The 16,385-nt window shown below is 40.0% G+C and overlaps 1 protein-coding gene across 5 annotated transcripts in view; it reads right to left on the minus strand.

Annotated features, from left to right (window-relative positions):
* Positions 1-16,385, minus strand: part of LOC105201865 (Krueppel-like factor 7) — a 328,039-nt gene that overhangs the window by 43,050 nt on the left and 268,604 nt on the right. The window contains exon 2 of one of the 5 annotated variants that reach the window (XM_039453315.1): positions 12,660-12,733. The exons of the other annotated variants lie outside the window; for them this stretch is intronic. The gene's annotated coding sequence lies outside the window, so the exon portion shown is untranslated. The remainder of the gene's footprint in view (positions 1-12,659; positions 12,734-16,385) is intronic. 5 annotated transcript variants of the gene reach the window in all.

Below are 16,385 nucleotides of genomic sequence, written 5' to 3' on the forward strand. Positions count from 1 at the left end.
ATTCCGGTGTCCCATTTACGATGAAGGAGCGTGCGCGATACGAGCCGGTGGTACTCTCACCCGTGCCAGAAGCGATTGTTTTATACGGGCCAGAACTGGGGAATACGTTACGACTCGCCTAAACTGAATACGGAACGCGCGCGTTAGGAGGGAGAGAAAATGTTTTTCCCCGACAGCGTCGAGCAAGAAGGAAAATTGCCGCGGTCGCGCAATTTGTCGCGAGCGCATTGTCACAGTTCTACGTTGTACCTGTGCATGAATGCGATATATATGTAATTTCCCAGTGTAATAAATTTATTTGCACATTCTCCTCCCGCATACTACGCGACCGGAATGAAATATGACCGGGGTGCTCTCCATGAAAGTTATTTAAACAAAATAAAAAAATATATTCTATAAAATAAAATAGGGAGATTTAGCCCGGAAAATTAAATAATCGCTCATGAAGCATTACACAAGTTGCAAATGTTTGCCGCCTGTGTATGAAACACAATCGATTCCTTTCATTTTGTTTAGTAAACATTTTTTTTATGTTATTCGCTATTCGAAAAGTTGTTTGTCGAAATAAAATACTTTATTAATCGTAAAAAGCATTACGCAATGAAGTATTAAAATCTCCGTCTGGAATCTTAAGCAGGCGCATTACGTTGCGGTATACGTGATTCACTTTCGGCGTGCGCGCCGTTTATGGGGACGCTGCGCGCGTGAAAGTATGTCTTACCAGATGCCATCGTCCAGCGGATGATTATTTCACGGCACCAACGTAATCGTGTGGACTTTCGTTCTCGAGGCAACCTTTTATTATCGTGCAACGTGACGCATGAACCTTTTATAGAACCATACATCGTCGCTCGTAGCCGCGGATAAATGTATACACAAACTTATCATCGTCGTATTGCTTTTGCGGATGATGGACTGCATAAATACGGCTTGGTTTTATACAATTTATTAAAAAGGGCCTTTAGAATTTTCCATAAAATCTTTATGTTATCATTTTTTTTTTAGAATCAGCGAAAGCGTTCTTTATATATTGCTAATTGCGATAAAAATATGTTTACCTCGAACCATAATGAAATATATTTTAGCATAAAAGTTATATATATATGTATATAAATCTTCTAAATTCTTGTTTGCTTATAATTTAATTTTAAGTTTGGAATGTTTGAAACAAATTGTTGAATGTTTGAAATGTGTAAGTTTGAAACAGATAATTGATATTTTATATAACTTAAATGTCATATCAGTGACAAAGGTTTTTGATTTCACTAAGATTTGTTATATTTAACAATTTCATTAATTGTACGTATATATACCTCAATAATTATCTCATTTTTGTAATGACTGTATATAGTTTGATTAAAATTAATCAATTCTCCTTGCGTATCGAGAAGTTATGCAATTGATCGGGAATTCATTTGAAAGTGTAGAATCAAAGTAACCTTGGGTTAGCCCTTCGAAAGGAAATCGATCTTTCGTAAAAGCATTTCGAGAACGCAATCTCGCTGTGTGAACGTCACGACTGTACGTCAGTGTGAGATGAAAACCGGAGAGGCAAGTAGTACTAAAAGCAGCGCAATTAACGAGAGCACGTTTTAACGAATCGCCATGGCGCGCCGTACATACTTCACGCTGAAATTTAGCGGGATAATTTTAATTAAAGCATGGTCCCGTCAGAGTTTTGCCCATTTACAATTTACGGGAAAGTAGAATGCAATCAGATACGGCGTGAAATGAGGAAATCATAGATCCCCATCTAATCCTTTCTCTAAAATAATCGATATGTTCTGCAATTTATATTTACACAGAAGTATTCAAATTAATAAAACAACAAGTGCAGTTAGACTTCAAATAAGTAATTTAATTTAATATCTCATTGTGTAAAAGACGAGAGAAGATGTTAATATTTTATTAATGGAATTCATAGAATGTTACTGATATTACAATAACCAGTGAGCAGAATTTTGTATGACATTTTTAAACTGTAGGAGCGCGAGAGTTGCGAGCGTTTATCTCATTTGTGCATCGAGGTATTCTTTGAAATTTTTGTGAAATATCTTAATAGAGTAGTATTATGTTCTACGTTCTAGACGAAAGAGTCATTAATCACGTACCCTTTTATAGGGTCCTCATATCTTTCCGTCCCATCACTTTGCACGCGAAACGAGATATACCGTGGACTCTCCTCGGTGTACAATTTACGGAGCCCGTTCAACCAACGCGCGTTCGATCTCAGGATTAAACGCGAAAAAATTATTTCCAGTAAGTCACTACGTGTCGAAGATAAACCGAGTAAATAAATTCTGCTGACCGAACAACGCAACGCAACGTAACACACTGGCGCAGCTGCGGTCAACGTCGATTAAACGACACGGTCGAGCCAATTTTCCGCGGGTAATTTATTTCATTAAAAAGTTCAGCGCGATAACTTAAAGTTTCAACGTTTCAGTGTCCTTTCTCCCTACATTCACGGGACGGCTCTTGCCGGCTCGTTAACGGCTCGGTTAGCCGGTGCGCGTTTTACCTCTTTCTCCGTCTATCCTATTTTCAGATCGATGCATAATTCAAGCACGTTCTGCGGTCGCCGCTGATGCAAAATGCGTATACCGTTCGATCCCTCGATCTATGTTCGTGCGTCACTTCTAACGCTCAACGGTACCCATTAATAGTGATTTGTCGGCCGAACGGACACAATACCCGACTGTTTTGCATGCTCCCACCGTTTCGCGAGAAAATTACGCCAAGCCCGACGTGGAGTTAGAAATTCGGTGTCATGTAATTATAATTCAATCTGATATAATCTTCCTTACGGCCGATATATTAATTTCGAGGATATAGATATAAGAAAATGTTAGGATATTACATAAATGTTTCCTAATAAATTTGCACGAAGCCGCTACTGCAATTTCAACTCAATCGTCTGCTAAATCTCTACGTATATTACAGAAGTGATGTGGCCATTTTTTATAGATGTTACAAATAAAGAAAAAAAAAGAAAGTTGTGGGAATATTAATTATTATATAACTTCATTTTGTTTTTATAATTGTTTTTACAAGTATTAGAGCATTAGTGGTGAACATAAAAATTCTTGCGAAAATTATCGACACCAGACAATCAACAGGATATAACAAGTAGTCTAATCACAGTAATCTATTACAGCCGCATCGACGGTTTCCCTCTTCTCGGTTTTTCAGTTTGCTCGTCAGACCGGCGTTTTTATCCTCGGTACGAGCGAAAAAATTTCAATCTTATCCCGGGCCAAATGTCTCCGATAAATTTTTTTACAGTGGCTATACTCGACGCTTTCGAGAGTCCTCCGACCGGAGCTCGTCCTGGGCGGATCTGATGTCCCCTAGTCTACGGTCTGAACAGGTTCGGAGAGCGGCAACAAGGGATACGGAGACGAGGCACGATGAGGAAGAGCACAAGGACCGGGAGGAGGAGGTGGAAGAGGAAAGAGAGAGGAAGGACTGACTTTGTTGTTCGTAGGTAGGTTTACACGGCCAATCTCGCTTTGATGTCCCTCCCCTCAGCCTTCGGGTCCCTTTCGACCTTCCGAACAACGACACAAACCCCGTACGACGAAGGGGTACGTACTTTGCGCGATGTGTGTCATGTACAGGTACGTGTATGATGCGCACACGCTCGTACGTTTTGTCCTATTCTCCAGTTTCGCATTTGAGGGCACGTAGTTGGTAAACTGTCTATACCGAGATTACAGTATTACTCGCAGAATAGCGAATACAGAAGACAAACTGTATACGAGTTGATATAACTTTTCCCATATAAATATCAAAAATAGCGTGTAAAAAAATTAAGTCAGTTATCTTTTTAATTTTAAAGACTTTTTCTTATTTATACAATGCCATGGCTATATTTTAGCTTCGTCAGCTAATCCCTTGTTTGCATGTAGTTAAATAATAACGTTCGATGTATCGTTTCATTTCTACAAGGAAACGTCTCCTTCATGAATCGTAACATGCACATTAGATCACTGTATTAACGTGCATCTAATTATTGCGTTCTCCGATAGGTTCTTTCCGACGTGACACGAAGATAAACCGGGGCCGACAATGAAATTCTCAATTAACTGACCGACTCCGCGCTGAAATTCGCCGTGTCGTTTGGTTCGGCCAGTTATTTCGAATTTTAACATCTTCTCCCGTCTCGCGTATCGTGTACCACCAAATCGGTCGTCCCGATCGCAATCGCGAGCGCGGTCCATAAATTCAGTCAGCAGTCGGTCCAAAGTCACTCGTGGCACGCAATCGAGAAGAACGCTCAAGAATTCAAGACGCCGAAGATGAAGGTAATTTCTCCCGACGGCTCTTCAGTTTGCATACCTCGAATCGAACACCTGCGACCTCGTATCGGCCAATCTTACCCGACGTCCTGGCATCGGTATAAAGCTGGTCACTCGCAACTTGTCCATCGCTCGAGAACGTAGCTCTTCGAAGAGCGCGGTAGCTTCTTTTTTTCCCACAAAAGTCATATCGAGTGCGTACACTTCGTTACGAAAAAAATTGAGTTGCTAAACGAGTTGAGATCTTGAGTAATAACAGCGACTGGTATCGAATTAAAATATGTGGAACTTGAAAGTTCCAGATGCAATTTTGTTTTATTTATTGGCTCTTTAGCAGTAAGTATTACTGAAAATTAATGTGCAAAAGAAATTTCGCTTGAACGTTAAAAATGGTTACTTTCAATTGCTAGCGAGACGAATCATTTGTACAATTTCATACTTTGATTAATAATTATATAATACTGAAACTTAAATTTGAAAAAATGTGAAACTACAGCATAAAACTAGCAATTTTCTATTGAGAACGTATCACGTAAATTTCATATAAACTCTCCTCTCGACTGCAAAGTCACGTATGCTCCTAACAGCTCATAACATGTTAATACGCCGCAAGAAGTTAGAAAATTTCAGTTCGCGTCTATCACATCGTATATCATCGTGTGTCGGCCAAGAAGCTACACGTCTCCGCGGGACATTTAACTCAAGTTTTACGCGATCTGAGGGACGACGTGTTACAAAAGAGCGACCATTTGCTAACTCACCGCGTTTATGCGTTGCGCCGATATATCGGCGCGGCAATAAACTGTATGCGCGCGCGTGACCGGAAAGCCGCAACGCCAAGTCGTAATCTCGTAAACGGTAAGTTGCGAAACGGGCGTAATCGCGCGTTTCTCGCGCACGGATCTCGTCCGCGCTTATTTATTCGCAATTCCGCGTTAATTCGGGAATTTATGCAGCCGACGATATCAACGCCGCACGCGGACCCGATTCTCCCTGGATATCCCTGAAGTTTATACGACCGGTTTTACCGCTCCCCTTTTAGTTTGTCGTTGATATACATGCGTACGTCTTCTTTTTCAATAAAAAGAAATTTGATCTTCACCGTGAAGAGGTGAGTCTTATCGCTATGTAACTGTATACAACGATAACGAAAGAAAATTCAGGCGTTTACATTGTGTGTTACGTCAAAGAATATTTTAATTTAAATTCAATAAAACTACAAACACAGATATTAATACAGTGATTAATTATGTATTAATCAATTTTAATCGACTGTTTCATTATAATATATATAAATTTATTTCAACTATTCACGCTATGTATAAAAGATATTTTAAGTAAATATCATAAGATCAATCGGTTCGAGTATTCATTTTCAATGTAAGATTCGTTATCTCTGAGCGGCGGATTAAATTTAGGTCCATGTGTACTTTGAATAGAAGGATTACGTTAACGATACGATATGATATAATTTCTTAGTGGCCAGGACTGACGGGACCTAAAAACGAGAGTGCGACGAGAGTCTCATTCCTCACGTACACACATGGCACATGCACACATAGCCCGGGAATCGTGCAGTCTCTTCTTCACTTGTTGCGCTTTACGCGAACACAAGGAAGTCATTTCATTCGCCGCGACGTTTTGCGAGCGCGAATTAATTGTCGACGTTAAATTGTACCGTTCTTAATCCACCCCAATCGCGAAAGTCCGACATTTCATTACGACGACCCATAAAACGTTGCTCCAATTTTCCGTGTCAAAGATTAGATAGCGTAGCTTCAGCGCTCGTTGACGATAACTATTTCCCTGAGCGATATCTATCTAGAACACCGAGATTATAATACAATTAGAAACGTACTGATTTACTAACACACATTTAAACAGAATTCATATATACTCGTACATATATGTATGATACATGATCAATGATCAGTGATATGATTGTTCCCTTTTGAAATTTATTTCTGTATTTTACATAAAAGCATCGGAACAATACTTGCTAATAGTATTTTTTAAGACGTATAAAATTCTTACAGTATCGACCAAAAATCGATTAAAATATCAATCCAAAATATATTTACTTCAAAAAGTTAAATTTAAAGCTTATAATTAAATTAGAATAATTATAATAACTACACGGAAAGACTAATTTTGCAAAAAAGTTTGAATATTTAAGGCATTCTTATTGAAATCATCAAAAATGTGCAACTCTATGTATCTATGACTACGCGAAACTACTATAAATTTCGCTAAACTCTTGACCAAGAGAGAGAGAGAGAGAGAGAGATAGAGAGAGAGAGAAAGAGATCACAGCTAACGATTCCCATTCCGAGACACGATCTCGTTACTTTCATTATCGCGCGAGCCGCGTAAGGCTTGGTGCGATACGTCCATATACGTAATGCGCTCGCTGTGCGTCGTGAGCGGGAATCTCTACGGTCCATAAAGATTTTTATGGCGACGTCCTGCCTGCGGTACCAGGTCTTTCTCTCTCAGTTTCCTAGCTGGTTCTGACCGCAACTCCTCGTTCCACGTGGTAATACCGGCCGGAGGATCGTCGACACTCGTAAAATCCCGATGAACACCGCGACGTTGAGAGAACGCGAGGCAGAGAAGATGATAACGCCATCCGATATCTACCTCGTTTGCGCGCGATTATGCAGCTCGATCGATTAACTGTACACGGAATTATTGCTCGATCCGACAGAGCAATCGAGAGAAATCTGACGCAATACTGCGCATGTATGCAGCGGATAGGTCTTCGGCTCGTTCTTGCACATGCCTGGCTTTGCGGTAACGCATGCCGAAGATGCAATTATAAGGGTAAATCGATTATCATAAACATATAGATATTATTGTAATAAAAGAATATTATTGTAAAAAAAGGAGAAAAAAAAACAGAGTTATTTAAGGTAATCTGAAAGAGTTCATGCGGTTGCTCAAGCAGAAAGAAAGATAATGAACTGGAACATCAAGAACATCCAGGTACATTTAATATGTACAGAAATTTTAAATAAAAGTACCGCAAGCCTAGATGTCTTTAGATTATATTGCAAATACCGGAAACTTGTAAATAATTATAATGGGGGAAATTAATAACAATGGCAAAGAAAAAGCAAGCTCCTTAAAAAAATAGAACGACATACAAATATTCATATAAAGAATCAAACGAACCAATTAACGAAGACAGCGTTTATTTCAAAACAAAATTGAAGCTAAAAATCACAATTAACAAATAATAACAAGTTTCAACGCTTCAAAATTTATTACATTAGAAAAATTAATAATTAATAAATCATAATTATTGCTGATACGTTACATTAATTAATAAAGCAGATAGATTGGTAGAATGTTTGTTTTAATACGCAGAGTGTAACATTTGCTACGGCAAATTATGCACGTTGTATCGTAAAAAGGAAGGATTTCTTGCGTAGAAAAGAAATGCGCTCTGAACGACGGGCAAGTAATGAATTATACTGAAAGTTGTCTAATAAGTGTGCCTATTCGCGTGCATAATCGTGCAATTAGTTTGATTGCCCAGAGGTAAAGTTTTTTAATAATACGTAGTCGTTTACGAAGTTCCGCAAGGCAAATACGTTATGGAAACACGCCGCCGGCGGCGTCCGTACGAGTTAGTTACGCAAGGAAATCTCCTCGCGCCATAAAGATTTTTACGGGTGCATCTTACGTGTCTCGCTCGGTACTCTGATGCTCGTTTGCCCACCGACCCTGACCGCAACTTACGCGATAATACGATCAAACATCGCGAAAGATCGTAAACCTCGATGAACACTATAGAACATTATATCGGGGCGGAGGAGGAAGACGATACGGTAGTCATGGGACAAAATAACACCACGGATCATACGATAGGATAATTTATGCATTATCGCTCGATTTCATTAGGGTATAAAAGATGATCCCATAAATCATTTGATAACTTCTCGTTAAAGAATACTATTGGCGACCGCAAATATTATCTTAAAAGATAGCGATTGACGCTTCGAATGCTTGACAAATTAATTCGAATAAGATTTAATAAACTAACATAGTTTACTAACATTAAACATACATTCCAGTGTAATGGCCTGAATTTTTAGCATTATTTAATAAAAACTTGCAGCGTAAAACATTAATTATATTTGCCAAATAATTATTTACGTAATAAGTATAGATATACTTAAGCGTAGTACACATTCTTTAGGATTTTAGAATTCTTAGAGCAATAAGTATCTTATCAACGTTTCATTTTGGAAATAAGACTTGTGTGCAAAACTTAACAATGGCTTAATGTAGCAGCTCTCCGTTTCTCCTGCACGAAACTTTAATTCGCTGGTCGTTAAGTCTTCCAGAACAATCCCTCGGTTTATAACTTTATAATCATTCTATACTGAGAAGCGAAACATTTCCCGCTACACCTGCTAGCGCTGTAAGCCGGCGCAGGAGTTGCCGCACGTGGAGTAACAATGCGGGATGCGGAAACTTTCGCGCGTAATCGTCGAATTTGCACATAAATCGGAGGAGGACATCACGCTCGCGCGCGCCCCGCGATTTATCCCACCTACAGGCAATTATTCACGCGCTTACACGAGGCGACGCGAATGCAAGCTTTCCGGACAGAAATTAATTTCACGATAAAAATCTGCGGGACTCGTAAAAAAATTTTTACGGATTATTCCTGCGGCGTGGCGACCTCGACAGCCGCAAACGGCGCGTCTCTCGCGACAATACGACTGCGTATCGCGAACGATCGTAAAGCTCGAACGTATATCATCGGTGTTTAAACAGGGAGAGAAGCCAGAAGCTTCAGGAATAGGTAGACAAGGCAAATCAACGCAAAATGGAAGTGAAAAAGGAGAGGCCGAGAAGACGACTGCCAATATCCGACGACATTTACGTCTAATTATTCAGTTTAATTAACCGCCATCATTAAACATCTCGGCCTTTGGCGATGGGCACGTAATAGCGCGGAATACTCGTACGATCAAAGATCTGCTGCGGTCGCAACTTTCGCTTTTATAGCGAAACTTCGGATTTCGTTGGCCGCGCGTCTAACGAAACGTGGTTCTCATCGTGCACCACAAAGTTTACGGATGCTTTGATAGAGGTTGTGCAGAATCGCATTTGATTGTTTTCCGACGAACTTGAAATTAACTACATTTGCGCAAATTTAACTCGGACTTTGGTGATGAAATTTAAACTTGAATCTTCATTATCAAGACGTTAAATTTTTGAAATACAAAAATTATGATGGTTAAAAACGTTTTACAAAAAAAATTGTATGCCAATTGAAAATGCAATTTCGATAGATTAAATATAAAACATTTGTTTTACGTTATATTTTATCGTATAGATAGATATAATGAAATGTTTTGAAAATTTTTTTTTGTGCAGATGTAATAAGAGCTTACGTGCACACTGAAATAATGGTAAAATACATTGTATGACAATTATTGTTATGTTATCGAAAAGCAACGTGCAACGAAACGGAATAAGAATAAATAGTTCGTGCTCGCGCGATAATTGATACAATATAATGCAAAACCGCTTCTTAATGAGTTCCGTGTTAAGTATCGATTCGTGTCATTAAAAATACTCGGATAATACGAATACCCCGCACGAAAAACAAAAAGTGCATCGTATCGTTGCTCGCGACGCGATCGCTTTTGCGTTTCTTTCGTCGCGGCAGTCCTGAAATTTTTTACACCATGCGCGCGTAAATCCCGGCGAATTTAATACTCGTCTTAACGTCCGCGAGCGGTATGCAGATTTATGACGGCAATTTATTACACATTTTAAAGCCGATGACGCGGAAAACGCGAGAGGTGGGCGCATCGAAGGCAGACGGCGACTTCGCTTCTCCGGGGGCGAAATCACGAGAAATCGAAGCGGATTTTATCGCGTTAGATCCCGTTATCTCGATCTAACCAACGACATTTGATCGATTCTGTGAAGAAATCTCGCGTCTCCGATGATTGGTGTACAAAAGGAGAATAAAAAGAAAAGAAACGCGACATAAAGCGGAAAGAAAGAATTCGCCGTCGTTCGGAAGCGAATGAACGAGCGAGCGAGCGATATCGCGAATCGACGATTTGAAATCCTGTAACGGGGCGCGACGGAGTAGCTTCGGCAAGACAGAAACGACGAGGGAGAAGGGAGTAGGACGAAGTATTAAAATCGTAAATAAAACGTTATTATCCGAAGGCGTAATTCCGCGTACCCGATGGTAAGTCTGGGCGAGAACCGCGGGTTCGCAATCGCCGGCATGGAAACTCCAAGTGAGAGAGGGTGGATTCCGTGCCGAAGTTCGAGATAATGCACTCCCCCATCCCCCTTGCCTCTCCTGCTCCCGGACTCGCCCCGGCGATTTGCCCGCGCGCTTACCTCCTCCGTCACCGCGCTCTGTACCACCTAGGACCAAGAGCGAAGAATTCAATATCAAATTCTTTTAAAAAGAACCCGCGCACGCCGGGGAAGGGATGGAGAGCGCCGCGAGGAGAGCAAGAAGATATTGCTGCATTCCTAAGGTACATAATGAGCTGTGAAATTTCGAGAAGGTCACCGTCAGCGGTCCGCCATCGGCCGCAGGAATTATATTCCTCGAATCCCAACGTTGGAACGGCGCACTGCGAGAATTCGGATTTAAAAAAAAAATATGAATAGAGAAATATTCCTTCCCCTGCGCGCGATTGAAAACCGAGGGATGCGTTTTATTGCGTCTCGATGGAAAATCTTCATGTGTCTCAGATTTATAATTTATATCGAATATCACGAGATCTCCCATTTTTCACGAACAGAATGCTTATGCGGATATATCTAGTGACGACTACCGGATTTTTATGTCGCTCATAACGACACACGTATAGCATCTTACCTTCCGTTATCTATAGCGGAAAGACAACGGAAAATGGCACTTAGCATCGTTCTTCGCGGAGAACGGATGAATTCTAGATTCTCGACGGGTGTAAACGGTCAAATAGCCGAGATCGCATAGCGTTTATGGATGTACAATAGCATAAACAATTCGATATCGAGACGATGAGATTGCGTAATGAAATCCCACGTAGATCTCGAGAGGTAAAAGTAAGCGAATGCGAGCAACGTGCGATGGTCAGACGAAAACTATCGAGGAATTATCGTGGTTACGGAGACTCGATGGCTAAAACGACAATACATTGCCGTTGACGAACGACCTTGAATTCTAGCTCCTTCTCCTTCTTTCCAGCGAAATTAATCGAAGCCGCAAAACTCGATCATAAATCGTATGCGTTTTAACTCCACCCACTAGCCGTATGATCTAACACCTGGCACGTAAAGAGCTCCCCCAGCTGGCGAGATCGTAAACCGTCTTCCGGAACACAAACCGCTACCACCAGGATAGGCACTATCTTCCAGTGCTTACTGGAACGCCGTAAACCATTCCGCTGCTGAGCGTCTTTAAGACTTTGTGCGGCTTCCTCTCCCCGTGGTCAGGCGCAAAAAGATACGGCATAGGATCTTGATCACGATTTAAAACTTCCCGTACCACACACGCGAGATTAAGCGGAAACGAGAGTCTGCCGATGGAAACGTTTACGTGCGAGAAATAAGCGATAATGTACAAAATGAATCTGGCATCATTATAGATATTACTCATTAATCTTGGAAAATAAAAAAAATACTAATCTTACAAATTTTTCATTTTTTCATTTACAAATATTTTTTATATGAACAATATACGTAGTCTCTAAATTGGAATCAAGATATTATTCATTTTACACGCACTATCTGAAAATAATTTTGTTAGATTATCAAAATAATTATGCAGGAAATTCAAGTCAATTCATAATGAGCTAAACATTTTTGACATTTTAGTAATTAGCTTGAGTGTCCTGCATAATTATTTCCTATACTAGTCTAACAAAATTATTTTCACATGTCTAATATCTAGCAAACTTTTTAGATACTTTAGTAATGCTAATTTTTTCACTGTAGAATAATAAATTGCTCGCAAATTTTTGTTGACGATCAATCTGTATGCACAGAAATCGGATGCGACTTCAGACTGTACAATTTATTCTTACGAATATTTTGTCAGTGTCTCATTCATTCAAACTCGATCGCCGAATATACAAGAGAACACAGATACAGTTTGTTCCATAAGTATGCACGTAGATTCCGGCATGCATTATGCATATCGCACCAGCCGTTGTTGATTGAGATTCGTACCGTGGCTACTACCGGTTTTACTTCCGCACGAAAAATTAGTATATTTTTAACGCATCGCAAAGCCCGTCGCAGTCAGTTTGCACGCCTCGTTCTGTTCAAGACATGAAAGTTTAGTTATGCGTTTCTGAATTTTGATTTTTCTTCACTTACCACTAGTCTCGAGACTCTTTGCGATCTATTATGATTATCGTGAGGAAGAGAGTTTCAAGAAGTTTTGCCATTACCTGTAACAGAAACAAAATTCTTGCTCAATAAAAACATTCAATGGCGGATAATACAGAATACAATAAATAATTGAAATAAAAAAGGCTCTGTCTTTTGTGACATCATTAAAAGTTTTGCATAACATAACTCTTTTATTCATCAAAAAGTATAGTATTAGAAACGGTCAAATTAATCTTTTATTCATGATGTACAAAATAAGTGTTAAAAATACTTTTATGCAAAAATATTACTTAAAAAAAATCCTACATTCCTTTTATTTTAGGTACTAACAGCGTTTTTTACGTGTCAAGCCTTCAAAACTTTTAACAAATGCAAAGTCTTGATATTAAAATGACCGAAGGGACAAAACTTAATATTTTAATCAGATTTGAATATGGGGGAACGACGGGAAAAAAATATCGGATGCTAGAACTGATTACATCAACGTCACTTAGCATTGAACTAATTCGATATTCTCTCTTTATCTTGTGTGAAAGATAGTGTCACAATCTGGAAAGGGAGAGCAAATCGCTATCCCGAGTTAATTAAATCAGACTGTTAGTGCAACTCAATCCCGGTATTAATGTATATAATAGCTAACTGAAACGCGTTGTATTTCACCTGATCACCCAATCTGCTCGAGTCCCATCACGTTGTTTAAACGCAAGCTTAATTCTAGAGAAACGATATGCGTATGGACATCTTTCATTATTTCGAGCGGATCAGGCAATCGCTTCAATGCAATCGACTGTAATTCTTGAACAATTATTTGTCCTATTAACACCATCACGTACGCGTCAGTATCTACAGATTATCAGCATACAAACCAATTATTTTGCGTAATTTATTTTGTGATTTTTTTTTATGTAAAATTAGATTAAGGATTTTGAAGGCGGGAAGATAAAGATGGAGAGCTGTTTTGTTTCTCATCGATTTAAAATAAATCGTGCGTTTCATACATGTGCGGATTTATATAACTTCAATTATGACCGTTGTAATCAACGTTTATCAGCTGTTTACCAACGCTTCTCACACATTTCCTTCGAATTGCACTTTCGTTTTATCTAGAAACATCTCTCTCTCTCTCTCTCTCTCTCTCTCTCTCACACACACACACACACACACACACACACACAAAACACACACACACACACCTTCAGGACGTTTATGCGACCTTTACGCGAACTTTGCCTGCCTCCCATCTCCCCTATCTTTCTCTCTCCGTGCCCTCCTCCATCCCTTTCGGTTTCTCGCTTCGGCTCTTACGTTTATTTCATTCTGCGCTTCCTCCACCCTCTCGCGGCAACTCCGGAGCGACCCTCGCCGTCGACATCAACAAACATCTTGATTATACCGTGAAAGCCGCCTCGACTACGAGTCCTGACTAGAAGCTGGAAGACTCGCCCATCGGAGCTGCCGAGAGGTTCCGTTCTTTCTCTCCCCTGCCGCGCTTCTCTTAACTTCGCCCTCGGAGCTTTACTCTCTTTCCCACTCTAGGGTCGCCCTTCCTTTTCGCCTGCCTCTGTCGCCCTCACTTTCTCGTAACGATGGAGAGCATACGAACACTGGAAGCCGCCTGGTAGTCTGGTAGTATTTGCATGCGAAATTAATGCCTTTCTATTTCGGTCCGAATTAAATGCAAGTTTGCATAAAGAAACGGCGATTTATTCGTTTATTCTTTGGGGGTGAACGGGAAAGGGGCGGAGGCGGCGACCGAGGCGAGAAGGAGACGAATCACCGCGGCCCTCTATCCATCCGAATCGAGTCCTCCAAACCCTCTCGCAATCAGAACGAACGGCACAGTCGTTCCTCTTGCCTTTCTTCCCTTCGACTGGGCACCTCTCCCTCCCAGTGTCGTCCCGCTTTCTTTCCCTCGAAGAGCAAGAAAGGGAGAAAGTAAAGAGACTCGAGGGCGCGGATGTACGGCACCTGCCCGCGTTTATATCATTTTATCCCGGGCATCCTCCACCAACAGACTGGCGACGATCAAACGACGACTTCGTAAACGACGTTAGATCTCCTTTTTGTTACGCTTTAGCTAACTCCTTGTGCCGAGATCACCTTGGTGTATCGTTCAAACACGGCAGACAGACTTCTCATTATAGAAATAACATAAGTAATTGTAGAAAGAAAAACACAAAGAATAAAGAAGAAATGGAACAATGTGTTCAACGTGTGTAATGTGTCTTTAATTGGTAAATCGCGAGACTTGATGAACTGTTGATCTTACAATTAGATAAAATAAAGATAATTTAAGTAATGAAATGAAAGACTGTGACATTATTACAAACTGCAAATGTTTGATATATATACCTTCTATTCGAAAATAAGTTTGGTTATTACAAGTAAAAATAATGCAGTTGGCAGAAATAAAAATTACTGGCGTTGCGCTTTGTTTCTTCCACCAGTAAAACCAATACTATTAAAATATGGATTTTTTAAACTTAAAAATTTAATCATTTAAAATTATTTTAATTATTTATCTAAATTAAATTAAAAATTATTAACTTTATTACTTAACTTTTAATTTTTTAATTATCTAACCCTGCAAATAAGTTACGAGAATTTGTAATGCGATGCAATATCTTCCTAAAAGTCATTGCGGTAGTCTCGCGCAGCGAGAGCGACTTTACTTAGCTAAAGCGCGCGTGCATGCCGGTCAATGCCTCCCCACTCGGGTCGTTGACCGCACGCGGGCCCGTCAGACAGGCGCACGTGCTTACCGTCTGGGCCGCCTCCCCACTCTCCTCGGCCGACGGAGAGTGGGGAGGCGGCCTAGACGGCAAGCACGTGCGCCCGTCTGACGAGCTGTCTGCGGTCAACGACCCGAGTGGGGCTTTAACAACGGCGTGCACGCGCGCGTTGAGTAAGCGGAGTCTCTCTCGCTGCGCGAGACTACCGCAACGACTTTTAGGGAGCTCTTCTTGCATCGCACTGCGTTACAAACTCTCGTGTTATAACTCATTTGTAGTTAAATAATAAAGTTAATAACTTTTAACTTGAAAAAATCTGTATTCTAATGATATTATTCATTAATATAACATTTGTTATAAAAAGTGAATCACAACCAGCATTAAAAAATTAAAGAAACATTGCATAAACCTTACATTGAAATATTGTAATATTATATGGAAATTACAAAAGATTTCTGCAATGTTACTACAAGCTTGCGGTAACGTTAAAATGTCCGCAATTTTAAATTTGAAAATCTTTATGACGTTTCGGACTATTTGGGATCATCTACTGGTTTTACTGGTGAAAGAAACAAAACGCAACGCCAATAATTTTCACTTCTACCAACTGCATTATTTTTACGAGTAATAACCAAACCCATTTTCGAACAGACTAATAGAGTTCGCAGCTATTAAAGTAATAATGGTTAATTTAAATTAATTTTCATAAGATCAATTTTTTCTTTCAAATTCTTTTTTGAATATAAAATATTACGATTGTGACGTTGTCGTTCTTCTGTTAAACCATGTGTTTCGTCATGTCGTTAAAGTGTCGTAGCTGTAGGTTTTACGAGTTTAATAAAAATTAGAATGGTATCAACAGTAGTAGGACAAAAAGGAGCAATGCTGATGGTGGATGGCGGTCGTTGAGCGATGCATGCGACCAGAAAACGACCTGCGAGCGTACCTAAGCGCAACTACTGGCAATATATTACAAAGC

Source organism: Solenopsis invicta, chromosome 9, assembly GCF_016802725.1.
Source record: "Solenopsis invicta isolate M01_SB chromosome 9, UNIL_Sinv_3.0, whole genome shotgun sequence".
Taxonomy (NCBI): Eukaryota; Metazoa; Arthropoda; class Insecta; order Hymenoptera; family Formicidae; genus Solenopsis; species Solenopsis invicta.